Raw genomic sequence first — 8,965 nt, forward strand, 5'->3', positions numbered from 1 at the left:
ACCCCCTGCCAGTTCCATGCACATCCCTACTCTTGAGTAAACTTAGCAGTTATGAAATAAGAGGCTTGGTCTGAGCTGCTAATGGCTAACCAAGAAACAGATCTTGGAGCTGTGGTGGCTGGCTCAATGAAAACATAGTCCCAGTGTGTGGCAGGAAAAAGGCAAATTCCATGTTAGGGATAGTTAGGAAAGAGATTGGAAATAAAACTATTATGATGCCCTTATACAGCTGTATTGGGTGGCTGTATTTGAAATACTGTGTACAGTATAGTACTGGTCACAACATCTCTCAAGAAATATTATGGAGCTGGGCCTCTGAGAGGTACAGAAGAGGGCAACTAAAATGATCAGTTGGCTGGAGCGTCTTCCTTATGAGGAAAAAAGTGATTAAGTAGAGGGGAACATGACTGAGGCTTATAAAAATTTTCAAGGTGTGGGGAAAGTGAATAGAAAGACCTTTTCCCCCTCTCTCACAGCACTCAAACCAGGGATCAGCCAATAAAATGGATTAGCAGGAGATTTAGGATAAAGGTAATTCAAACAGTAGATTTTTTTAATTAAAATATGGTTATGGACACTACCTTAGATGGCTTTAAAAGAGGATCTTAAAAGCCATCTTTTAAAAATCAGTGTCGTCTACTAGTCATGATGGCTAAATGCTCCATCAGTGGCTACTACTCATGATAGCTAAATGCTGCCTGGTCAGACAGAATATCCCTAAATACCATTTGCAGGGGAGCAACAGTGCAGGAGGGACATGCTTTTTCCTCCATGTGGCGGGCTTCTCTGAGGAATCCCATTGGCCAGGATGCTGGAATAGATAGGCCTTTGGTCTGATCTAGTAGGGCTTTTCTTGTGTTCTTAGAAATATTTTCCAGTATGGAGGTAACTCTTCATCCTCCATAGACAATGACATCAGTTAGCTACAAAAAAGCAGGAATGAGGGAGGCAGTTTATCTACATGTAATCTTCATTTGTGATGTCAAATTGCTTATAAAAAGAACAATTTGACCACAGGTAAACACATTCAGCACATAGCCTTGTTTATAAAATCATTTGAAACAGGCAGATGTGTAACCAATTCATTGAGTTTAAATTACTGCCAACTTTAGCTGGAGTAACATTATGCTCCTGAGATTTTTCAGATGTCTAGCCACAGGGAGCTACATGGGGAATATTTTTTAAACACATCTACAAAATGCAAAGTCTTTCACTCAGGGACTTTATGTGGATTTGCCACACTGCCTAAAGGACTTTGTGATCCATAAACCAGTGAATGAATTACACTGAACCATGAATATAATTTGCTCATCTGTGAAAGATAAACCACAGATATCCTTCTTATTCATATTTTACAATCTTCATTTAATAAATAGCTCTGGTATAATTTGACTTACTCATTACTCTTTTTTAATTTAATTTTTGAAAAAGAACTTCATGTTCTGAAAGTTAAAAAAGAAGGTGAAGATGAATACCAGGGGGCGGGGGAAAGCAAGTCTCAAAATGTATCTCAGCACAGAGTGTTCAGGTAAAATCATATCCCTGAATTATACAACTGTGACAGTATGAAATAGGAACTCAGAACTGAAAGCAAACTTATGCATGCTAAATTTCCTAGTGAAAACATATGGCAGCAGAATTGTCTGGCTGCTGGAGCCACATTAATAGAGGCAAGAGAAAGCAAGGGAGGCTTGAATGGAGGTGCTCCAGGATCACACACCACTGCAACTGCAGTAGGTAGCCTCCATAGCCATAGATGGAGCTGTCTATTTGTGTGGTGCGTCATTACGAGGCAAATATGAGACCTGGCATCACAAATGATGCCACTACTAATTGAGCAAAGAGGCACCTTTAAAAGGTGGTGATTCTCTTTATTTGGCAAGGGGAGAGCAATTGACCCTATCCATCCCCAGCACAGCAACCCTCCAGTGGCTGTTGCTTGTGTCTATCTTACAGGTGAAACTCGGAAAATTAGAATATTGTGCAAAAGTCCATTAATTTCAGTAATGCAAATTAAAAGGTGAAACTGATATATGAGACAGACGCATTACATGCAAAGCGAGATAAGTCAAGCCTTAATTTGTTATAATTGTGATGATCATGGCGTACAGCTCAAATCCACCCCAAATCCACAATCTCAGAAAATTAGAATATTACATGGAACCAAGAAGACAAGGATTGAAGAATAGAACAATATCGGACCTCTGAAAAGTATACAGTGTACTGTGCTTGATTGGCCAGCAAACCCGCCTGACCTGACCCCATAGAGAATCTATGGGGCATTGCCAAGAGAAGGATGAGAGACATGAGACCAAACAATGCAGAATTGCTGAAGGCCGCTAATGAAGCATCCTGGTCTTCCATAATACCTCATCAGTGCCACAGGCTGATAGCATCCATGCCACGCCGTATTGAGGCAGTAATTGCTGCAAAAGGGGCCCAAACCAAGTACTGAATACATATGCTTGCTTATACTTTTCAGAGGTCCGATATTGTTCTATTCTTCAATCCTTGTCTTCTTGGTTCCATGTAATATTCTAATTTTCTGAGATTGTGGATTTGGGGTTTTCATGAGCTGTACGCCATGATCATCACAATTATAACAAATTAAGGCTTGACTTATCTCGCTTTGCATGTAATGCGTCTGTCTCATATATCAGTTTCACCTTTTAATCTGCATTACTGAAATTAATGGACTTTTGCACGATATTCTAATTTTCCGAGTTTCACCTGTAGGATTTTGAATGTGGGGTTGTCACGATCATGTGATTAAATGGTCATCTGAATTGCAATGTGGTGTTTCCCACCCTTACCCATAGAGTTTGCATTGTAAACAGTACAGAGTCCTGGACTGGATCATTCAGTTATGTAGGCCGGATTTACTTTTGAAATAATTTTTCTCCCTGCTTGAGGTGAAAAGTTGTGAGAGAGTCCTTTTTATCTCTGCCATGCTGACATAGGTGGAATAAGTGCTGCTTACAAGACAAGTGTGCTGTTTACAATTTTCACTCTGGTATAAAATAAATGTGAAAAAAACTGTGTGTTTGAGTTTCAAACTGTTGGAAGTGAAGGACTATGAGCTGTCTTTTGTCTCAATGACATAGGAGGACAGACTAGTGAGTCAGAGGGCTAGAGGGTCAAGACATTGGTCATCCCTTCTCTACTGCTCTGACAATATCTCTTTGATATGTAGATTGCTAATCTTAGGGACTTCCTTCCTTCCAGCCACTTCCTTCCTTTCCCCTTCTCTTCCCTACCTTCTACCTTGCAACATGCAAGCTCCTCTCCCCTGCACCATGTGTGCAGAGATGCGGAATCCATCTGCATCCAGCTAGATAGATTAGAGATTTTGTCTCCTCATTTTCCAATCTAGAATGGAGTTCTCTAATAAATACTACTTATATTGATTTGAAACTATAAATTGGCTCCAAGTTATTTTACTCTCAGCATACACACATGCCTAACTAAATTCCGCTGTGTTGTGCCTCTGTGTACTCGGCTATAATGAAAAAGCAAATGAGATTTTCAATACAAACCATGAATCCACTCTCATTTGCTATCAGAGAATCCACACTCAGAACACCTCAGGAACAACAGAACCCTGTACCCCATGGGTTATTAACCCATGGGGGTGGTTGGCACCCTATGTGCACTACACCACCACTCACTCTGGGCCACCCCAGCACCCCCTAAGTGCAGTTATGGGGCTGCTGAAACCTCCATTATACCTTATGAGGAAAAACCTTAAAGATGCGTAAACTTCAACAAATCACCAAAAATCAGCCCTCTGAAAAAATTCTGGTAGCTTCCTTGCCCCCGTTGGGCACTACCACCAACCGCATACCACTGTAGGCCACCCCTCCCCCCCAACATGAAGTGACACACCCTCTATTATACCTTATGGGGAAAAACCTTAAAGACGCGTGAACATCAACAATTCACCAAAAATCAACCGTTTGCCCAATCCCTCTGCAATTTGTGTGGTAGCCTCCACCCATTAGGCACTACCACCCCACCCCACTCTTTTGGCCCTGGGACCCATTTTCTTCATCCAAATTGATTCAGATCCAGATTAATTCAGATCCAAATCGAATCTGCGTTGATTCGGATGGGTCAGATTCAGACCCAAAAATGAATTGGGGGTGTTTCAATTCAGATTCAAATTGAAACACCAAAAATCTGAATTGCACACACCTAGTTTTTAGTGGTCAGCGGGCTTTTAAAGGTATTCTAAGAATCCACTAGTGATGAAAATGCTGTTGCTTTGACTTAATTTTTATATTGTTCTTTTTTAACAACTTATATTTCATACCACCTTGTGCAGTGGCAGGGTATAAAAACACTTTTAAAAACTAGGTTATAATATATTTTTTACAAAATAGTTGAAGCTGCTGCTTAGACTTAAAGGCATCTGTTACTGCATTCAGATTAATGTACCTGTAAAATGTATTTTGAACAAACAGAAGCCTTAAATTAAGAAGTTTGTTTTCTTGGTGTAATTTTAATAATTTGATGTAATTTTAATAATAATACTTTGTAATTTTAATGATTTTAAATACCTATTTTAATATCTATTTTATTATGTTGTTTTTATTGTCATGTATTTTAATCTGTAACTTAAATATTGTAAATTTTGTACACTGCCTAGTGATGTACATATCAGGCAGTATAAAAATATGATAAATAAATAAATAAATAAAATTTCCAGCCAGAGAATTCTGGATCATGGACAGAAGAGGGACTAAACTGGCCCATTCTAGATGTTCAAATATTGATTGACATAAAATCATGTTTGCTCTTTTTTCTCCCATCTAAATACATATGGATGTATTAAAAAGAATATCACTGGAATAACAGTAGCTTATGAATAATTCCTATTAATCACTTTGCTTAATTTTTCTCATCTCCATCCTTATTTTTGATTCTACATCCTCTGATCTTTAGCAGTTGTGATGTTGCATCATTCTTGAGATCATTTATTCAGCACTGACTGGCATTGAGTTTAAAGCCAGCCTGTGTATCATCACTCCAATCCAGCAAGAATTCATCATTAGTAGCTACTTGTGGAGAGATATCTACTAGCTACTTGTTAATTCATTTAAAGTGTGCAGCTTTAATGATATTGCACAGCATTAAAATTTTAACTAGAATATGTAGTCATGGGCAACACTATAGTAGGTTATAAAAATATTACGAAGTTTGTTTAACAAAGGCATTTCCATCAAATGTGCTGGCTGGTGTAAACTTACCGTACCTTACTTGTTTTTGAACTTTGGAAATTAGGTATTGTAGAGTTCACTCTAATTACACCCCTCACGCTTACTTCAAACAATTGCTCAATGACATTTCTTTCTAAGCTTTTGTGGGATATATATATATATATTCTCTTGCTTTCAAGTCAGGACACCTGTACACTTTACATAATGATTGCTTTGCTGTGGATACAGGTGTTACTGTACGTGTTTTCTGAAGCAAAAATGTAAAATGTGCCCTAATGTACCAATGTCTTTCAACACCTGTGTATGTGTCAGAGGGCCTTGACCCAGTTAGGGTTTCACTGCCCCTCCTAATGCAGACACCAACATAACTGTGGCTCCATGCACTTTCTGGAACGGTAATCATAGAGAGGATGACCCAGACCCCACTGGGATCGTGCCTGCTCCATATTGCAGTGCTTCCCACTGGCCGCCTCTCTGAGCACTTGCCTCATCCTCTGTCTCCGATCCAACAAAGCAGTTGCCTGGCAACAGTGACACTGCCACATCTCGTCCCAAGCTTCCAAGCCTGTCAAAAGTCACATGGGGGCATGCCCTCTTCCCACTCTGTCCGTTGTTCCCCCCTCCTGGCAGTCAGGGACAGGATGGCAAGATGGGCTCTAGGTGCTTAACTTTCTGAAAACCAAGCAATCAAGTATGTTCACAAACATATACAGTCACTGTGGCAACATAAACAGGGCAACCCTATTAGATAGCTGGGACAGCAGCATGTGGCATGGCGGTGATACCTTGGGTCAGGTTTAAATGGCAGCCCCAACCAGGAATTCTTGAATGGCTTGGATCTATTTTTTGCACAATGATGTTGGGGAAGGGGGTCCCAGCCCCTTCCCCTTGGGTGAACACACACAGTCCTTAGGCTTACTCATGAGAAGGTCCAGGCAACAGGGTCATCATTGCCTCCAGTGACAGGAGAGATTTCTTCTCTGTGGTGATGATAGATGCTGCTCCTGAGTAGAGCGCTCATTCGTGAGAGTGGAAGGCCATGGGAATACCCCTTCACAACTCATGAGAAAAATGATCTATGGAGTCAGGGGTGTCGAGCAGAATCACTAATAATTTGTGATGATAGCCCTTCTCCCACATATGACTTTCTCACAAGAGTGTCAGGCCATGGAGACATGCATGCAGGCTGGATGGCAGATGCCACCAAGTCTGGTTGCTCAACACAAGCAACCGTGTGGGCGGGTACCCAGCAACACCTCCCTCTGTCTTGGTGATAGCTCTCTGCAAAGAAGCAGACAAAGCTGGCCCTCTGCCAACCCATCTGCCCATTTGAACATGTCCATCTTTATTTTTGCCTGTAAGGACAACCCCACTCTCCTGAGGTTGCAGACAACGAGGGCTCCCCTCTCCCGTGATTCCCTGCAGTGACAGATCTGCATATGGTGCAATGCTGGTCTGACAGAAGACCGAAGGTTGGCAAGCCTCCTCCCCAGTAGAATGGTCTTCTCATGAGAGTGCTAGATCTGTTCTGAAACCTTGCCCACAGTCTAGCGACACAAGCACTACAGAGCTTGCTGGGATGTGGCCTCAGCAGACCAGGAAGAGGGAGACACCCACCCACCCCGCCCTGAAAACAGAGGTTGCCAGATTGCAGTTGGATACAGGATGCAATTCACAGTTAGAAAAATTAACCACGGGTCTGGCAACCTCCAGTTTCATGTTACGTGCAAATGCGGCCAATGTTCAAATACTGTTTGAAATCCACCATCTAGTGATTCATTAATTTAGATTTTGTATTTGTTAAATTCCATTAAAATATTGCCATGTTTTTCTGGACTTCTTAAAATAGTCACCTAGCAGATGGTGTTCTCTTAAACCTGCACACTGAAAGCCATTTACATATCATATTTTCAAAGGTATATTTATGTACATTTTTTTCATGATCACAGAAATAGTTGACATATACACTGCAGAAATAGTCTAACAAGACTATATCTAATCCAGCCTACTATTCCAATACAAGATATTTCAAATCTAAAGCATCCCTTATAGAGTTGCCAATTTTTTCCCCTAGCAATGCTTCTGTGCCTGTAACAACTGCCTACAGCAGGGTTCCTCAATGCAAGGCCTGGGAGCCAGTGACAGTTCCCATCAAGTATGGCTCCCTGACTGTTTAGTGAAATTTTAACTTAAGCTGTATACTCCATGTAGCCTGTCTGGCACTGCACAGGGCAACTCTTCCCACCATGCAGTCCTGTGTGGTCTCCTTTCAGGGAAACCAGTGGCCCCTTGAGCCCCAGTGCCATCTTGGAAAGCATACATAGAGTGTTAGGAAGTGTGGTCCCTCCCAGCACTTTCAACATAGATCTCTGTGGGGAAAGTTTTGGGATGGGCTACACTTCCCAGCACTCTGTGCGTGCCTTCACAGCCGTCCCTGGGGCTCAACAGGGCTCTTTCTCTCTTAAAGGGCTGAGGAAAGTGGAGGCCAGTGCAATGGGAAATAGTTCTCACACTGAAGATTTTTTTTTTTTTTTGGCCAAAGTTACTCCTGCCTAAAAAATAGTGAGAATTGGCCTACAGAGAAAAATCCAACAAGAAAAACTACTCTAAGCACAGAGATACAACAGTGGGAAAGTGTTCATTTGTTGATTTCTAGTTCTATATTACATTTATATCTTGTCTTTCTTCCATCATGGAACCCAAGGACACATACATGGGGCTCCCAGGTGGTCCCCCATCCAGGCACTGACCAGAACTAGACCTGCTTAGCAGGTAACAGTGGGGCACAGTTGCTGCATCATATACCTTCACACCATGCCCTGGGATTTCTGTTTGTCACTGAGCAGTCAAGAGAACAAGAGCTTGTCAGAAAAAAAGTCAGCAACCACTCTAGAAACAAAGGAAGATTAGAAATATTCTCCCCATAAAGGTGATGTGATTGGGTCAAAGTATACATTCACTTAATTGCATTTTTAAGAGGCTTGCTTCAACACAAAAGTGCCTTTCCTTTGGTAGGAGCAGTTATGCAAGGCCCCAATCCTGACTGAGACTGTTATATGTGGAAAGGGGGAGGTTAGCAGTTACCCCTGCTAACTGGGCAAAGAGGCACCTTTTTAACATGGTGATTCTCTTTATTTAGCAGGGGGAGAGTAACTGGCCCTATTGACCTCTAGCACAATACCTCCAGTGACTGTTGCTGGTGTCTATCAATTTTCTTTTGAGATTGTGAGCCCTTTGGGGACAGGGATCCATTTTATTTATTTATTATTTCTCTATGTAAACTGCTTTGGAACCTTTTGTTGAAAAACGGTATATAAATCTAACAATAAATAAATAAAAATAAATGGTGGTGGTGGTGGTGGTTAACTCTTTCCCTTCATGCCTTTTTCCTGCTGAAAACCATCCCATCTAAACCTGCTTGCAGCAAATAGCTGCTTCTGGGGCAAATAACAACTTCGGGGATACAATTTTGATGGGGAAATGGTGCAAGAGTTCACTTCCTCTTCTTTGTGCACCACAATCCAACCAGGATTGCCCCCACACCTTGCTCTGGTGCCTGCTTTAAGAGGTACTTCCAGGTTTAAGCATTCCTCTTAAAAATGCAATTAAGTGAATGTCTACTTTGATCCTTAGAGGGCTGGAGGATTTCAGATGTTAGGCGTTAATTGCCCACATTTGGCATTAGCTAAGCTTCGTTATAGCAGGTTTACTGGGAAAATGTTAGTCTCTGTGACCCACCAGCATTC

Source organism: Hemicordylus capensis, chromosome 1, assembly GCF_027244095.1.
Source record: "Hemicordylus capensis ecotype Gifberg chromosome 1, rHemCap1.1.pri, whole genome shotgun sequence".
NCBI lineage: Eukaryota > Metazoa > Chordata > Lepidosauria > Squamata > Cordylidae > Hemicordylus > Hemicordylus capensis.